At 35.4% G+C, this 15,455-nt stretch overlaps 1 pseudogene across 1 annotated transcript; it reads right to left on the bottom strand.

Moving 5' to 3' along the window:
• Nucleotides 1-4,284: 4,284 nt before the first annotated feature.
• LOC309631885 (ATP synthase subunit g, mitochondrial pseudogene) lies at nucleotides 4,285-13,451 on the bottom strand (annotated as a pseudogene). The gene has a single exon. The product of its transcript is annotated as an ATP synthase subunit g, mitochondrial pseudogene (transcript).
• Nucleotides 13,452-15,455: the final 2,004 nt, after the last annotated feature.

Here is a 15,455-nt window from a genome sequence, read left to right as displayed (position 1 = left end):
TGTTCATCTCTCTCTAATATGACATTCCAGTCAAAGCCTTGACAACATAACCACTGCTTCCAGTTGTGTCCTGTTACAAGGAGAGCAGATTCTTGTCCAACTTATGAAAATGCTTAACTACATCACCATGAAAAGGATAATTAAGGGTTTCCAAATTCTAGGGGGGTATCAGGTAGGGAGAAAAAGTAAACACTTACAAAGGTATACTTTATCATATTCAGTCCTAGATAGCTTAAGAGAAAAGTTTTCCTTAAATGTGGAAAAGCAAAACATTAATGAACCAGCAATGATTCAAACAAAAAGTCATAAAAATTATCATTACGCTCCTTTGTTCATTCAGCCCAATGTGATTAATACTTGTTTTACTTGAATCCAGTTTTTCTATGAGTTCTGTACATTTTTACCACAGTTCAGTTTTATGGTCTTAAAGTTATCAGAAACCTGTACTTGTCAAAATTCTTTCTATGAATCTCCTTGAAAATAAAGCACTTTTGTAAGAACACTTTTGCAAAAGCATTAGAGTAAAATAATAGCTTTTTGTAAATGACAAAGGTTTAAAAATGGCTACGGATAAGGATCTGATGAGAGTTTATCATAATGAAATTGACAAGGAAATTTGGTTATTTCTGTGATATACAACATTTTAAGTTAATAACTGGAATTATGGCTGATAACAGTATAATAGGACATAATATTTCTAGAAATTCCATACAATTTCTACAACACATATTAATAATGTGTATTTATACAAATATAACACAATTATTGTTTTTATTTGATAATGCTTCCTATGTAATTTAAATAAGCCTAATTAGTTTAACACCTCTCTTTACATAAGGAGAGAAAACAAATCTTTTATTTATTTATTTATTTATTTATTTATTTATTTATTTATTTTTGGCTGTGTTGGGTCTTCGTTTCTCTGCGAGGGCTTTCTCTAATTGCGGCAAGTGGGGGCCACTCTTCATCGCGGTGCGCAGGCCTCTCACTATCGCGGCCTCTCTTGTTGCAGAGCACAGGCTCCAGACGCGCAGGCTTGGCAATTGTGGCTCACGGGCCTAGTCGCTCTGCTGCATGTGGGATCTTCCCAGACCAGGGCTCGAACCCGTGTCCCCTGCATTGGCAGGTAGATTCTTAACCACTGTGCCACCAGGGAAGCCCGAAAACAAATTTTTTGAGACATTTCAGGGCCCCTCTGAAAAATCTCAAAGTTAGTTCAAGGTCAAAAAAACTTTATATAAATATTTTTTAGGGGGAGCTTATCAAAAATATCTATTTGGTAATATTGTGCATATTTTCATATGCCTGTTGCTCATCTTTATGATTTCTCTGGAAAAATGTCTATTCAGATTATCCACCCATTTTTTAATTGGATTGTTTGGGGTTTTTTTGCTATTGAGCTGTATGAGTTCTTTATATAGCTTGGATATTAACCTTTTATTGGATATATGATTTTCAAATATGGTTTCCCGTTTAATAAGTTGTCTTCTTATTTTGATGATGGTTTTCTTTGCTGTACAGGAGATCTTCAGTTTGATGTAGTACATTTGTTTAGTTTTGCTTTTGTTGTCATTTTGTTTGGATTCAGATCCAAATAAATATCACCAAGAGAGAAGTCAACATCACTGATCATCAGGGAAATGCAAATAAAAACCACGATGAGATATTACCTCACACCTGTCAGAATGTCAGTTATCAAAAGGAAGAAAAATAACAAATGTTGGTGAGGATGTGGAGAAAAGGTAACCCTCCTGTGCTGTCAGTGGGAGTTTAAATTGGTGCAGCAACTATGGAAAACAGAAAGGAGATTCCTCAAAAATTAAGAATAGAACTACCATATGACCTAGAAATTCCACTTGTTAGTATTTATCTGAAGAAAACAAAAACGCTAATTCAAAAAAAATATATGCAACTTTATGTTCATTGCATTATTTATAACAGGTAAGATACAGAAGCCACCTAAATGTCTAGCAATGGATGAATAGACAAAGATATTCATCAGCCTTATAGAAGAATGAACTCTTGCCACGTGCAACAACATGAATGGACCTAGAGTGTAAATTGAAATATGTCAGATAGAAAAAACAAATAATGTAAGATTTCACTCATATGTGAAATCTAAAGAAACAAAACAAACAAACCAAACCAAAACCAAACAAAACTAAAAAATACAGAGAACAGATAGGTGGTTGCCAGAGGGGAAGAGGGTTAGGGGGTGGACAAAGTGGGTGAAGGTGATCAAAAGGTACAAACATTCAGATATAAAATAAAGAAGTCATGAGGATGTAATGTATGACATGGTGACTGTAATCAATAATTTACTGTATATTTAAAGTTGCTAAGATAGTAAATCTTAAAAGTTCTCATCAGGGCTTCCCTGGTGGTACAGTGGTTGGGAGTCCACCTGCCAGTGCAGGGGACACGGGTTCGGGCCCTGGTCCACGGAGCAGCTGGGTCCGTGAGCCACAATTACTGAGCCTGCCCGTCTGGAGCCTGTGCTCCGCAGCAAGAGAGGGTGCGATAGTGAGAGGCCCGCGCACCGCGATGAAGAGTGGCCCCCACTTGCCGCAACTGGAGAAAGCCCTCGCACAGAAACGAAGACCCAACGCAGCCATAAATAAATAAATAAATAAAATTAAAAAAAAAAAGTTCTCATCATAAGAAAAAAAGTGTTTTAACTTGGTATGATGACAGATGGTAACTAGACTTATTGAGGTGATCATTTTGCAATGTATACAAATGTCAAATCATTATGTTGTACAGCTGAAACTGTATGTCAACTACATTTCAATAAAAAATAAATACATTTAACAAAAGTGAAAATAGAAGATGTTGAAGGCAAATACAGAAGGTTACATGGCTGTGAGCAAATCTTAGCTCTTTTGATGTTGAGAAGACTGGGTTTTCTAAGTAATCAAAGACCTGATAAAGTTAATGTGAAGCACTGTAAATTATTTTGGCAAGACACAACATCTTTGCTGCTTAGGTGGATAACTGAAATGTTTAAAACAAACAAACAAACAGAACAAAAGCAAAAACAAAACCAAAACAAAACAAAAAAACTTTCACCATCTGTTATCAAAAGCAGACCAAAAGTCCAAAACTTCTTTCTTCTTTTAATGGAGAGAAAACCAAAATCTAATTTTGTGCCAGTGTACTTTTGATATAAAAACTTAAATAAATTCATCCCAATCTTATCCAGCTTGACCATGCATAAAATTCCTTTCCTAAGATCCCTTTCCACAAAACTTCTACAACTTTGTCCTATGTTTCATTTTTTTTTCCTTTTTTTCATTCTGCAACAATCATTCTACTTCTGTTAACTACATTTCATAAATAGTTGCTTCCTTTCACCTCTATTATTTCTAAGTAGTTTTAATTACATGGAGAGATTAGAATTCCTAACGTTTAGAATTCTTAATTGCTAGTGAAAACTAAGAACTAAGAAGTAAGTAATTGCAGATTGTCTCTTACATTAGCGTTCTGTGGATTTGCAGACTTACAAATATATTTCATAATTTCTAGAAGTATATTCTTTGTCATAGTAAATTTTTCAAGGTGACACAAAACATATTTACTAATACATTCAAATATCTTAAGTTTCTCAGTAATAAGAAGCCAAAAGTAGATAAGCCAATATTCAGTACTTGTTTCAGTATTTTATTTTATTTGGAAATAATCTCCATATTCAATGATCATCCATTATTTAATTTAACTTAGCAAAATTCTAAGGTTTCAAGTTCCCAAAATATTTGGGGAAACTATTTAAGTTTAATACCCTGAAACATAATTACTGCTGAAAATTTCACCTAAAAATTATTATCCTACTTTCATCTATTTAACTCACTTTTTCCAAACAATTAAGTTGAGAATACCCACAAAAACTTCATGAGACATTAGACGAAGTTAGCCATCAGTCCAAACTATTTTTCTTGCTGACAAATTTCATAACAGAAGTAGCATGAACTTATTTGACTAATAAATCCAGGCAGGATAAAAATTGTATGTCTGCATTATATTCAATGTTGATAACTATAAAGCCATGTCTATTTTAATTAAACTAAACTTAACCTGGCTTTTATTTACCAAAGATTATCCATGTTCGTATGAACTTGAAAAAACATTTGGTTTAGTTTCAATATTTCTGAGTCTAGAAATACTTAATTTGATAATGATTATTTTTCTTTAAGCCAATTAAGTAGAGCTCTTTTAAAAATTAACTTCTGCAATACCATCTGGAGGTAGAAAAATATCACACATTTACAACACACATATATAAACACACATAAATATACAGACAGTTGCAAACAGAGACTTTCCATTCTAAAATTTTAACCATGTGACAGGTAAGGTAATGCAAAACTCATTAGTTTATAAAATAACAGTTAAATCCAAGTTATGTTCCTGGCAGATGGAATAAATTAAGATTACCTGCTCAGATGGCCAAAGTTTTTTATTAATATTTGTGGAGAAGACAATTATGATTTTTCATTTGTCTAAGTTTCAAATAGACTCCCCCGCCCTTTTTTTCTGATGAGCGTTACTGCTCTGAAGTTTGCATTTCAAAGATATGACCTATATAAGAGTTCTTGGAGAAGAACAGGTAGAACATTTACACCTAAAAAGCACAGAGAAAAATGCAGGATCTTCCAAGAAGGGGTTTGTGTCATAAGGCCATAATTTTATAATACCTACAAGCCTTTTGAGATAAATAGGGTAGGTTTGAGGATTGGTAAAATGTATAGGTGGGCTTTGAATTGTTTCTGAGCCACACATCTCTGGTCCTATAAAGACTTGATGTGTATGACATGGACAGCTGTTTTTAATTTTTCAAAGAATTGGGTTTCAACCTAAATGACTTCAAAAGGACTGACCTATTCATCCAACTACATTATCTTAAATTTACTTCTTTATATACGGGAGAAGATCTTCAACTAGAATGGAAATCAAAAGATCCTTATGTTCTAGATTTAGAGCTTTGTCTTTGGAATGCTCCCCATGCCACACCCCGGCACATTTATCTTAGGTGAGGAGGCCTAACAAAGTTCCTGCCAGACTCTGAATATCAGCTTCCAATTTTGCCAACTTCTGTCCATAGAGCTACTTAAAAAAAATGTTTTCAAATATTTTGTCAGGTTTCAGCTAAAGTAGTAAATATTCCTGGCAGTATTGAACAACACCCTTGGATGCAAGAGGGGTCCCAAAAGAGGGTGCAAAGGATACAATCCTCCCAAGATGTAGAGCCACTCCTGAAGAGAGCCAAAAAAAAGAAAGGCTTTGGCAACCCTACAGAGGGCTGGCAGTGGATTGGTAGGGCCCTAGCCATAAATGCAGTGCAACCTACATTTCTGTCTGGCCATATTTTTACTGTAACTTCAGTATCTCCCAGAATTTGGCAAGGTTTTCCATTAATTTTAGTTTTAGTTTCCATTAATTTTACTTTCCCCTTGGCTGTCTAAGGGAATTACTGGTAGCAGTATACCAGAGAACTGCTCAGAGCCCCATCACCTGGGAGGAGCCTTTATGAGGACCTTCCTTTGAAGGTAAATATGAGGGCATTCAAGCTGGTGTCAAAGGATTTACACAAAACCTTTGAGGATAATATTATTTTTCCAGTTTCTCAGTTGACTGCAAAAGAGACATTGATTTCTGGGCCAGTGTTTTAATGAGGGAAACCTTGGAGGGTACAATGGGGGAGGTCCAGGTGTTGCTTTAGGTACTGTCATCTCTTTAATTTTCATTAGCCTTTTAATTTTTAATGAAGCTATTTTGGAAGCTTGAAGACTTCTGGAGACCTTCTGCATATCATTTAAACTGGGTATCCCATTCTGTGTGTTTGCTTGGGGAACATTTTCTTTTAAATACCTTTCTTCACAGAAAGATCTCGTCTATTTAGGACATTCCCCATAATGGACATTGTATCAATAATTTTAGGTTGTTTCTAGTAAGATTTTGTCATTTTTGTAGATATCTACAGCTTATGGGGCCACAGCTCTTAGACATAAATTAAGCAAGTGTGCCAGAAGGTGGAGCACTAAGTTTTTTGGAAATTGAGGATTCCATTTCTTTACCTAAGTCTAGGTTTCTTGATGCCAAAATTAACACCTAAGAGAGATGTGCCTCTGAGTTGGGAATTATAAGGTCTTTTACAGTGTACTTCATTGCATGGACATTTCCTTGAGGTCGGTGGGTAACCTAGTGACAATCTAACCTGTTTCATGACCAAGTTATCCTACCACAGGAGCCTTCGAGTTTGGTGTCAAGTGTGCTAACAGCTTTTAAGTCCCGTCTTGTACCCACCAATTTGCAACTTTTGGCTTTCTAGATTCTAATGAGCAAAACCTTTTACCTCATGTGCACATTAACACAACAGCAGTAACCAAAGAGATGTTTTTGCAGATTGGCCAAGAAAAGTTCCCAGGTGCACATCAGCAGCAGCTCTCAGTGTGGAACTGGGTACTGAATCAACAAATCCCAACAAGGGACTGAGCCAGCAGACTCTAACAAATGGAACTTTAGACTGAAGCAAGAGCTAGGGGTTTGGGTTCCAGGTGGAACTGTCTTCCAGCTCAAGTTGACCTGCTCTGGACTGGAAAGCCAATTAAGTCAGGAGCTCAATGCAAAGAATGTGCACCTCAGAACTGAGAGAAACTTACCCACAGCTTTCAGAAATGGTGATGAAGACAAAGAACTCTAAGGGTTCATGGGTACCATTCCTGTTTCTCATTGTCCTGAAGCCATCAGAAGTTTCCTTTAGTCCCACCACTGCCACCAAAGCTGTTAAAAAATAGAATTCAACTGAGTAAATTTTAAAGATCTTATTGGCTTTATTCAATGATTCATAAATCAGGCAGCATCCCATTTAACAGATGGAAAGGAGCTCCAAAGAGCTGTACAAAATAAAAGACTTTGATAGGCAGAAGGGGGAGAGACAAGGAATTTACTAGCAAATGGTGGATTGTTAGTGGCAAGGTCACCTTCCTTTAGGGGATGGCCAGGATCTGTAAGGCAGATTACCTCATTTGTGCTGACCAGGTGATTCCAAGTGGATTGGAATTAATCTTGGTTTGGTGACATGTGGCTTAGTGTAAGTGTCTCCATTTTGGGCCTGTTGTATTGGTTTTTACACTGCCCTTGTTAACAACTTACAAAATGAGGTTAACTCCTATATTTGTAGTATGCCTTGGTTACCAATTCATTATTTTAAAATGGAAATGAGTAATGTATTAAAATCTGAGACATCTATTGCTTAAGTCTTTGCAGACATTTTCTTTGTGGAGACAGGATGATTAATAATATAGATCAGTGTAATTTAAATACCAGAGGGTAAATATTTTAGGTCACATGTTTTGGTGCACTAGTTTTACAAATGTTGCTGGAGATAAATGAGTGTATTTTACATACACAAAGTCTATATAAATTTTCTAAGCACTGAAATATGATTAGTTTTAAATCCTTTATGACCTTAATGTGAGCATTTAAAAATCTCATTAACATTCTCTTGATTTTCAGATACTTTGAGGAAAATTATTTTACAAGTTTCTTTTAAACAGGATTTGACAGAAAAAAAATCATATTGCCTTAAAAATGTGACATAGAAAATCTGAGGTATATCAGTACATATATTCCTGCTTTTGTTTATTAAAACATAAATATTTTAAATATAGTTGAAGTATAGTAATTATCATACAATCTATAGTTGGAACCCTACTAATTTTGTGATAAACACATTGAAAAAAGTAGTCTCTACTTTCATCCTCCAAGCTCTACTTCAAATGTTTCAAATCTGGTCTTTGATTCTCCTTTTCCTAGAATTTCCTGAATCACCTAATCCAATTTGGAGACTTATTTCCTGAGCCATGATAGTAGAGTGGGCTTACTTGTCATGCATTTAATGACCCCATAGTTGGTTCTTTCCATTTGGATTTTATCTTCTCTTCTGTGTCCCTCTCCCAATGCAAGCAGACAGGGATCATGTCATCATAGAACCTGAATTAGACACTTACTAAGGGTGTGATAAATAAATAACTGGTAAAATGAATGAATGAACATACATATAAATAAATATATGCCCTAGGAGGGGTATAACTCAGTCACTACTCCCGTTTCCATGCATTTGCAACCTTGTACATGTCTAAATAAAATAAAATAATAATGAAATGCAAATCAGAGTAGGGCTAAGTGTTATGAAATATTCAAATATCGATAAACTCTAAACATTTCATAATTCTTCTCTTTCTAAAGGAAAGAATGTATGGGTATCTTGGCCTGTCACTGGAGGACTTCTATGGACCCTTCCTACCATAACTTAAAATCCACAGATTTTACCACATTTTCATCTTTTCTCAACACACTAATGTCCTCTCTTCACTGTTTACACATACATGATCAAACCGTTTGCTCCGTTTTAAACCTCATAATACTTAATTGGCTAAACTTCAACCCTTGTTAAATGCAATCACCCATCAACCATGTACACATACCTACAGAGCTCATGATGATTTCCTATCTTACCTACTCAAGAGAAGCAAAATATACTGTAACAAAATATGTCTTTTTGGCATATTAATCATATTGAGCTAGTTATTTTTAAGAAATAGCAGACACAGATGAAGTTCTGAAAACTGAGTAGATGTTACTCTTTTGTAAGAAACATTTACATTTATAAAGGATATCTTCATTTGTAATGGTGTATCCTTCTCTGTACCAGGAAGGGAAGGATGACTTTAAATTACAAGAAACTCTGCATGACAACCTTACCCTTGTTTACTGTGTTTTTCTTGATAACCTACCATTATGGTCCTCCTCCACACCCCCGCTCCCGCCCAATATCTTTAGTCTTTAGTTAAAGATGATATTTGAGGTGGTGGTCATTTTGAGGATTTACTCAGTTTTCCTGGGTCTATCCCATGTATATAAGAGGTGTACATGGTATCAATATCAAACTTCCGTTTGTTTTATTTCTGTTAATTTGTCTTTTATTACTGGGCGATCTCAGCCAAGAACCTAGAAGGGTGGAGATAAAATTATTTTTCCTCCCTCGCACTATGAAAATTAAGCAATCTGAAAAGAACATCCACGAATTGTTCCCATTACACTTACCACTTACCATCATATGACACCTTACACTTTGCCAATTATTCTGTTGTTATATATATATACATATATATATTTATAATATTTATAAATATTATAAATTTATATAATATTTACGTTTATATATATATATATATATATATTTAATGTCCACATTTGTAGGAAAAGCCAATACCTATACTTGTTCATTAAGCCCATTCTTTCATCCTTGTCTCGCATTGTGGCAAATCCCTATTCTCTGTCCCTCATCATTGACTTCCCTTTCTCAATTGGATTATTCCCATTAGCACAGCAAGTTGCTGTTATATTCCTTGTATTAGTTTGCTATTGCTGCTATGACAAATTACCACAAGCTGAGTGGCTTAAAACATCAATTTGCAATTTTACAGTTCTTGAAATCAAAAGTCTAAAGTTGAGGTGCTGATATGGCTTGTTAGTTCTCAAAGTTTAGAAGAGAATCCATTTATGTATCTGTTCCAGCTCCTAAAAGATGTCTGCATTTTTTTTTTGGCACATTGTCTTATTTTATTCAAATAGCAGTCTGCTCACACATGGTCCAAGAACACCCAAATAAAGCAAAGATTGGTCTTCAAACATTATAGCCAATGATGCCACACTTGCCTATGATCTTGCCAACATAAAACCACATCCACACCTCAGTGGCCACCAAACCATTCAGTAGAGCTTCCTTAACTGTGAGCTGTTTGAAGCTACCAGTTTGTGCACTATTGATAATTTTTTTCAAGCTCTGAATAGCTGTAGGGATCTCAGCAGCGGTTGGAGGAACCAGCTCAACCTTGGCATAGTGCCAAAATGTGGCCAATCGAGGCTTCGAGTAAGTCACAGCAGAGCTGACCAGCGCCGGGGCCTTCTCTGCGAGGTTACGGACAAACTGGGCCATGGTTCTAGGATGAAAAGCCAGATGTCTGCATTTTTTGACTCATGGTCCCTTCCTTACATTCCTCCAGCCTCTGCTCTGTCATTACATTTTCTTCTTATGACTTTGTTTCTCCTGTCTCCCTCTTCTAAGTATCCTTGTGATTACATTGAGTTCATCCAGATAATCCAGGATAATCTCTCCATCTAAAGGTCTTTAACTTAATCACACCTTCAAATTGTGTGTTTGGTAAAAAAATATGTTAGGTAGCAGATTGACAGGTTCTGGGACTTAGGACTTGGACGTCTTTGGAGGGCCATTTTTCAGCCTATCACATCTATCATCCCAAAAGTAAAACACATCATCTCTTGATCCCACCTCTCTTGTCATAGCCCAATCTCCAAGTCATTCTTGATATCAAAATTCCTCAACAATGTTGTCACTAATTTCATTGTCTAATTCTTCTCTTACTTTTTCTGGAACCCATTTTAAACAGTATTTTTATTCCTACCATTTCACCAAACTCTTGCTAAGTTTGTCACCAACATCAGCATTTCCAAATCCTACCGTCAACCTATCTTCTGACTAGACCTATCAGTAGCATTTAACATAGGCTATATATCTCTTCCTTTGTAACTTGTTTTAGGAATTTGCATTCTCCTGTTAGTTCTCTTATTTTCTTAGTTTTCTGTAATGGTTTTTCTCCTTAGACCCTTAACTTTAAAGTATCTCAGAACTAAATATTTAAATCATTCATCTTCTCAATCTATATTCCTAAAATGATCTCATCCAGACTTAGAAATTTAAACACCACTCATGCTGAGAACCTAGTACTGAGCTTGAAGGTCCCTAAGAACTCTGGAATCTTCTTTGACTAACAGGTTTCCACCTAGAACATCCAAAATATAACTGCCTCATCTTCTCCTCCAAAAAATGCTGTAGTCGGTGCAAACGCCATTCTTCCAGTTTCTTATAGAAAAACATACTCATTTTTGACTTATTTTCTTCCACTTTCCCAATACAATCATTTAGAACATCTTCTGGTCTCCACCTTCAAATGAGATCCAATATCTGGACACTTCTCTACTCCTTCCAAGCCTCCATCATCCCTTGCCTGGATTATTGCAATAGTCTCTGAACTTGTCTCCATGTTTCCACCATTTCCCCTTTAAGACATTGTCAGTATTGCTTATGGAACATTCTTTTTAAATATAAAGTCAGATCATGACATACATCTACTAAAGTTTCTCTAAGTTGTCCCCATATCATGCAAAAAAGTATTAGTAAAATTTTTTCTTAAGGTATACAGGGCTTGAAAAAATAAGTAAAAATTTGCATGATCTTTCTGCAGGTTGATGAGGACTATACCTATTTCTCTGTATCTTTTGCTTGGTCTTCCCTAACCACATGAACAAGACACACTTCCTCCTTGCATAGAAAGCTCTTCCTCCAGGTATCTCTAGGGCACACTTACTTCAAATCTTTTCCTTGATATCACCTTCTCAATGAGACCTGTCTCAAACACTAAAGGGTAGCACAATATTCCATCCCAGAATATGCCTCGTTGGACTGAAGATTAATTTGAAATAATTATTTTTGAGTAACAGCAGACACACTCTGAAAACAGAGTAGAAGTTTGGCCTTTTGTAAAGGAAATTTACATGTATAAAGAAAATCTTCATTTGTAATTGCCTCCCACTTTGTACCAAGAGAAAGATGTCTCTAAATCACAAGAAACTCTTATCAATGGAGAAGGTAGGACTTAAATGTGTATAACAAACCTTACCCTGTTTACTGTAACTGGTCCCCTCCACAAATATCTTTTTCTTTTTTTTTTTTGGTCTTTTTTGTCTTTAGCTGAAGGCGGTATTTAAGGTGGTAACTTGGGCCATCTTGGTCAGTTAGTTTTTCTGGCTAAGTCCCATGTATGCATGATGGATACGTGGGAATAAACTTCTATTTGTTTTTCTCTTATTAATCTGTCCTTTATTACAGAGGGCCTCAGTCAAGAACTCAGAAGAGTAGCGGGAAAATTATTTTTCCTTTCCTACACTACTAATTATTTTTCCTTTCCTACACTACTATACCTAAAATTTCAACCTTCTCCCACCCTCACTCTCTTTCATAATGTTTATCACCTTATACTATGCAGCATTTAATTTACTTACTTTGTTTACTGTCTGTATCCATGAGGACAAGGATTTTTATTTTTTTTTGATAACTGCTGTGTTCCTAATGCCCATACTAGTTCTGCCATATTTAGTGGATGCTCAAAAAAAATCTGTTGAATCGATAAAAGTCTAGTTACAAAAATAGACCCATAAACAGATATTAAACAATATAGTAATTAAAATAAAATATATTTTCCTAAATCATTAGATGCCTCAAGAAAGGCATTAACTGTGACTTTGATCATGGGATATTAAGTTGACTAAGACAACTTTGTCACCTTCACTGTCTACTCTGGACATGAAACAAGTACATATCATTTTATCAGTCATGATAGAATATCAATTAAAAAAAAGTTAAAAGCATGCTCAGTATATTGATATGCAGAATAGATGACACAGAAATAAGTGGAGTGCAATTGGAAGGTTTATGCAGAAGATACACCTAAAAAGGGTCATTTATCAGAGCACTTTTGTCATAGGATTTAGTAACAATAATAATGCAGATAAGAAATTGTGAGTAGGTTATTTCTATTATACCATAAATATAAGTGAATAGGAATAGTGAAAAACAAAAGTAAGTTTGAAAACAAAGCTTAGGACCAGAATATAGAATATAAAATTAAATCAGTAAGTCATAGAAATATAATTAAAATATACTAATGATTTTAATAACTCACTATAGTTCACAGCAAGTTAAAAATGGAATTTTATTAATCTTCACAAAGACCCATAAGAGTAGTAGAGTCCCTTGCACGAAGTCAACAGCCAGCAAAAGGCTTATTTTTCTTTTGCTGAAGACTAGGCACTCCCCAGGAATACTGATTCTCTTTAGCAAAGAGAACTACTGTAACATGTTTTGTAGGTTGGTGTCCTGCTTACAGTGTTGCATTAGAAAACATAGTCTAACAGGAGAGGCCAGGAGAAATGATAAGATGTGGGAACACAAGTCAAAATGCAATATTGTTCAGCTAAGTTCTTACAAACAACTTGAAAAAAGTGGATGGCAAATAGGGTGGATTAATAAAGAAAGAATCCATTCAATTGAAAGGAACTTGCTAAAAGTAAAGACATTTTTTGTTACCATGTATTTCAGAGAGGATTTTCCTTGGAAGGATTCTTTGTCTTCATAACTATAATTTAGATCCAATAATACAAACCAAAATATTATCTTCATTCCAGAATACAGTGAAATTTACTCATATATGTCAAGGCCACAGCTACTTTTAGTCCCCAAGCTTACAAAGTTGGTATTTTTGATACATTTCTTTCAACTTCCTATAAATCTTGTCATCCAGTTCCATCCGTTAGTTCTTAACAATATTTATTCACATGTACTTCCTTAATCCAAATTATGTCTTGAAAAAAATCTCATTTGCTTACTATTTTATTCCCAACTTAAGATTTCAAAACTGAAATGCTAGAAGGATAATTTTTTTTACACAAGAAAACTCTGCTTGATATTGTAAATCTGCAAATGCACATTCTCTAATTTCAAATCTGAACTTCCTTGGACCAAATCACTGTGCCTCAAACAATATATAAACTTGGTAGGGTATCTCCTCTGACTTCTGCCAAAATTCAGTCTTACTACAGTTTCAGCTTCACCACATGAAATGTATGTGCTGAAATGTCTACGCCATGATATGTTATTGATCCATCAACATAAAACATTTCTCCTGAGTTGTTCATTTGATCCTTATAAGGAGTAGGTGAAGTAACAGTGGTGCTCTCTGTAACAAAGATGACAAAAATTAGATATTTAAATGTACTTCTCTAGGAGAGAAAAAATAAATTTCCCTTTATCGTTTTAGGTTCTTGGCTGAGATCCTCCTGCCCCCTGTAATAAAAAGGGTGAGAGAAGAAAAACAAATTTGATAACATACATCTGTTTAAGAGCCCCACAAAGATATAAGGCTCAAAGAAATGATCAGAGAAGGAAGCTTTTATATCTTTTAGATAAAGAAACAACAAATTTGTGAAGAATTGATAAAACAAAGAGGTTTGGGCTAAAGGTAGTAACATGGTGAAGAAGCGACAAGGTCTGTTTGCACAGCTTTCTTGGCCCTGAGTTCTCTGTCTCTGGTGGTAAGTTTGCCTCCACCTTCCTGGTTCAGAGAGGGTACCTTTCACATGGGAGATTTATCCCCTGCTGCCAGGAGGACAAAGGAGCGTCAGAGTGTCCTTCTTGCACTGGCTGTTTCTCAAGTACCTTTAATTCAAAATAATCACTATGCCAAATGGCGTGTTTTGAGGTGACATATTCTGAACCCTTACACTTCACATACTTAAATACTACCATGTACCAGGGAAATAATTTTATCATTGATGCTTAAAAGCAATCCCTAGAAGGGTAGATGGAGCCAGTTCTCAGCTCATTATAAGATGATTTTTAAAATCATCTTTCTGTGAAGACAGGCTGACCTCAATGAGGAAAGAATTCCCCATTAAGGTAAACTTAAAGCAACAACAGTCGAGATGGTAGCAGCCATTACTTTCTTCCCCTCCCTCACCACACACACTGAGCAACATTCATTATGGTGCTGATGGTGGGCTGAATATTTTGGCCAATAAGTCAAACCAGCTACCTAATACAGGACATCTGCAAATCTGATTCTTAGGGAACTGGATTCTGTGTCTTTATATTATCAGCTGTTTGGGGAGATGAAAGCCATCTGACAGATCACTTAGATCAGCAGGTCTGATGAAGTTGATGTGGTCCACTTAGGCAGTTGACCCATTTGCTTCTACAATCCACATCTCAAGCAAGAAGTTATCTGGGAATGTGAATATTTATATAATTGCCTTATTAATCAGAAGTGGTTGTCAAAACCTGTAAACTAATACATAACTAAAAACTATCTACTAAAATGGGATGTTTTTAACATGCTGTGCTTCTGGTTGTGCCTCTTTTCTCAGCTATGATTATAATGTGAATGTATTTATTTTAAGTGATGGATAGTGTAATCATTTTTCACATTTGTTCAAAAAGTGAATTTTGCACCTCTAGCAGTATTTTATTTTAATAGACTCATGTCATTGCAGGGAAAGTACATAAAGTTTGCTCTTCGTCTATGACTTAAAGGGAAGTTGTTTTCTAAAATTCAGACATTGTAGTGCATCTGCTGTAATTACCGTTCCACAATTATAGTTTAATAAGCTGTGAAACACCTACGGGTACTCCACATGGTAATTTCTGTGACAGCACAGACAGTGGGTAGAGCCTGTCAGGTGTACTTAAAGGATTTAAAACTGCAGCAAGTGTTTTGATAGTTCACATTAATAATGGTTGAGTGCACACATACCTCATACAT

The sequence above is a fragment of the Balaenoptera borealis genome (assembly GCF_965194805.1).
Source record: "Balaenoptera borealis genome assembly, chromosome: 7".
Classification (NCBI taxonomy): Eukaryota; Metazoa; Chordata; class Mammalia; order Artiodactyla; family Balaenopteridae; genus Balaenoptera; species Balaenoptera borealis.
Note: the sequence above shows the minus strand (reverse complement) of the source record. Positions and strands in the feature narration are given on the sequence as shown.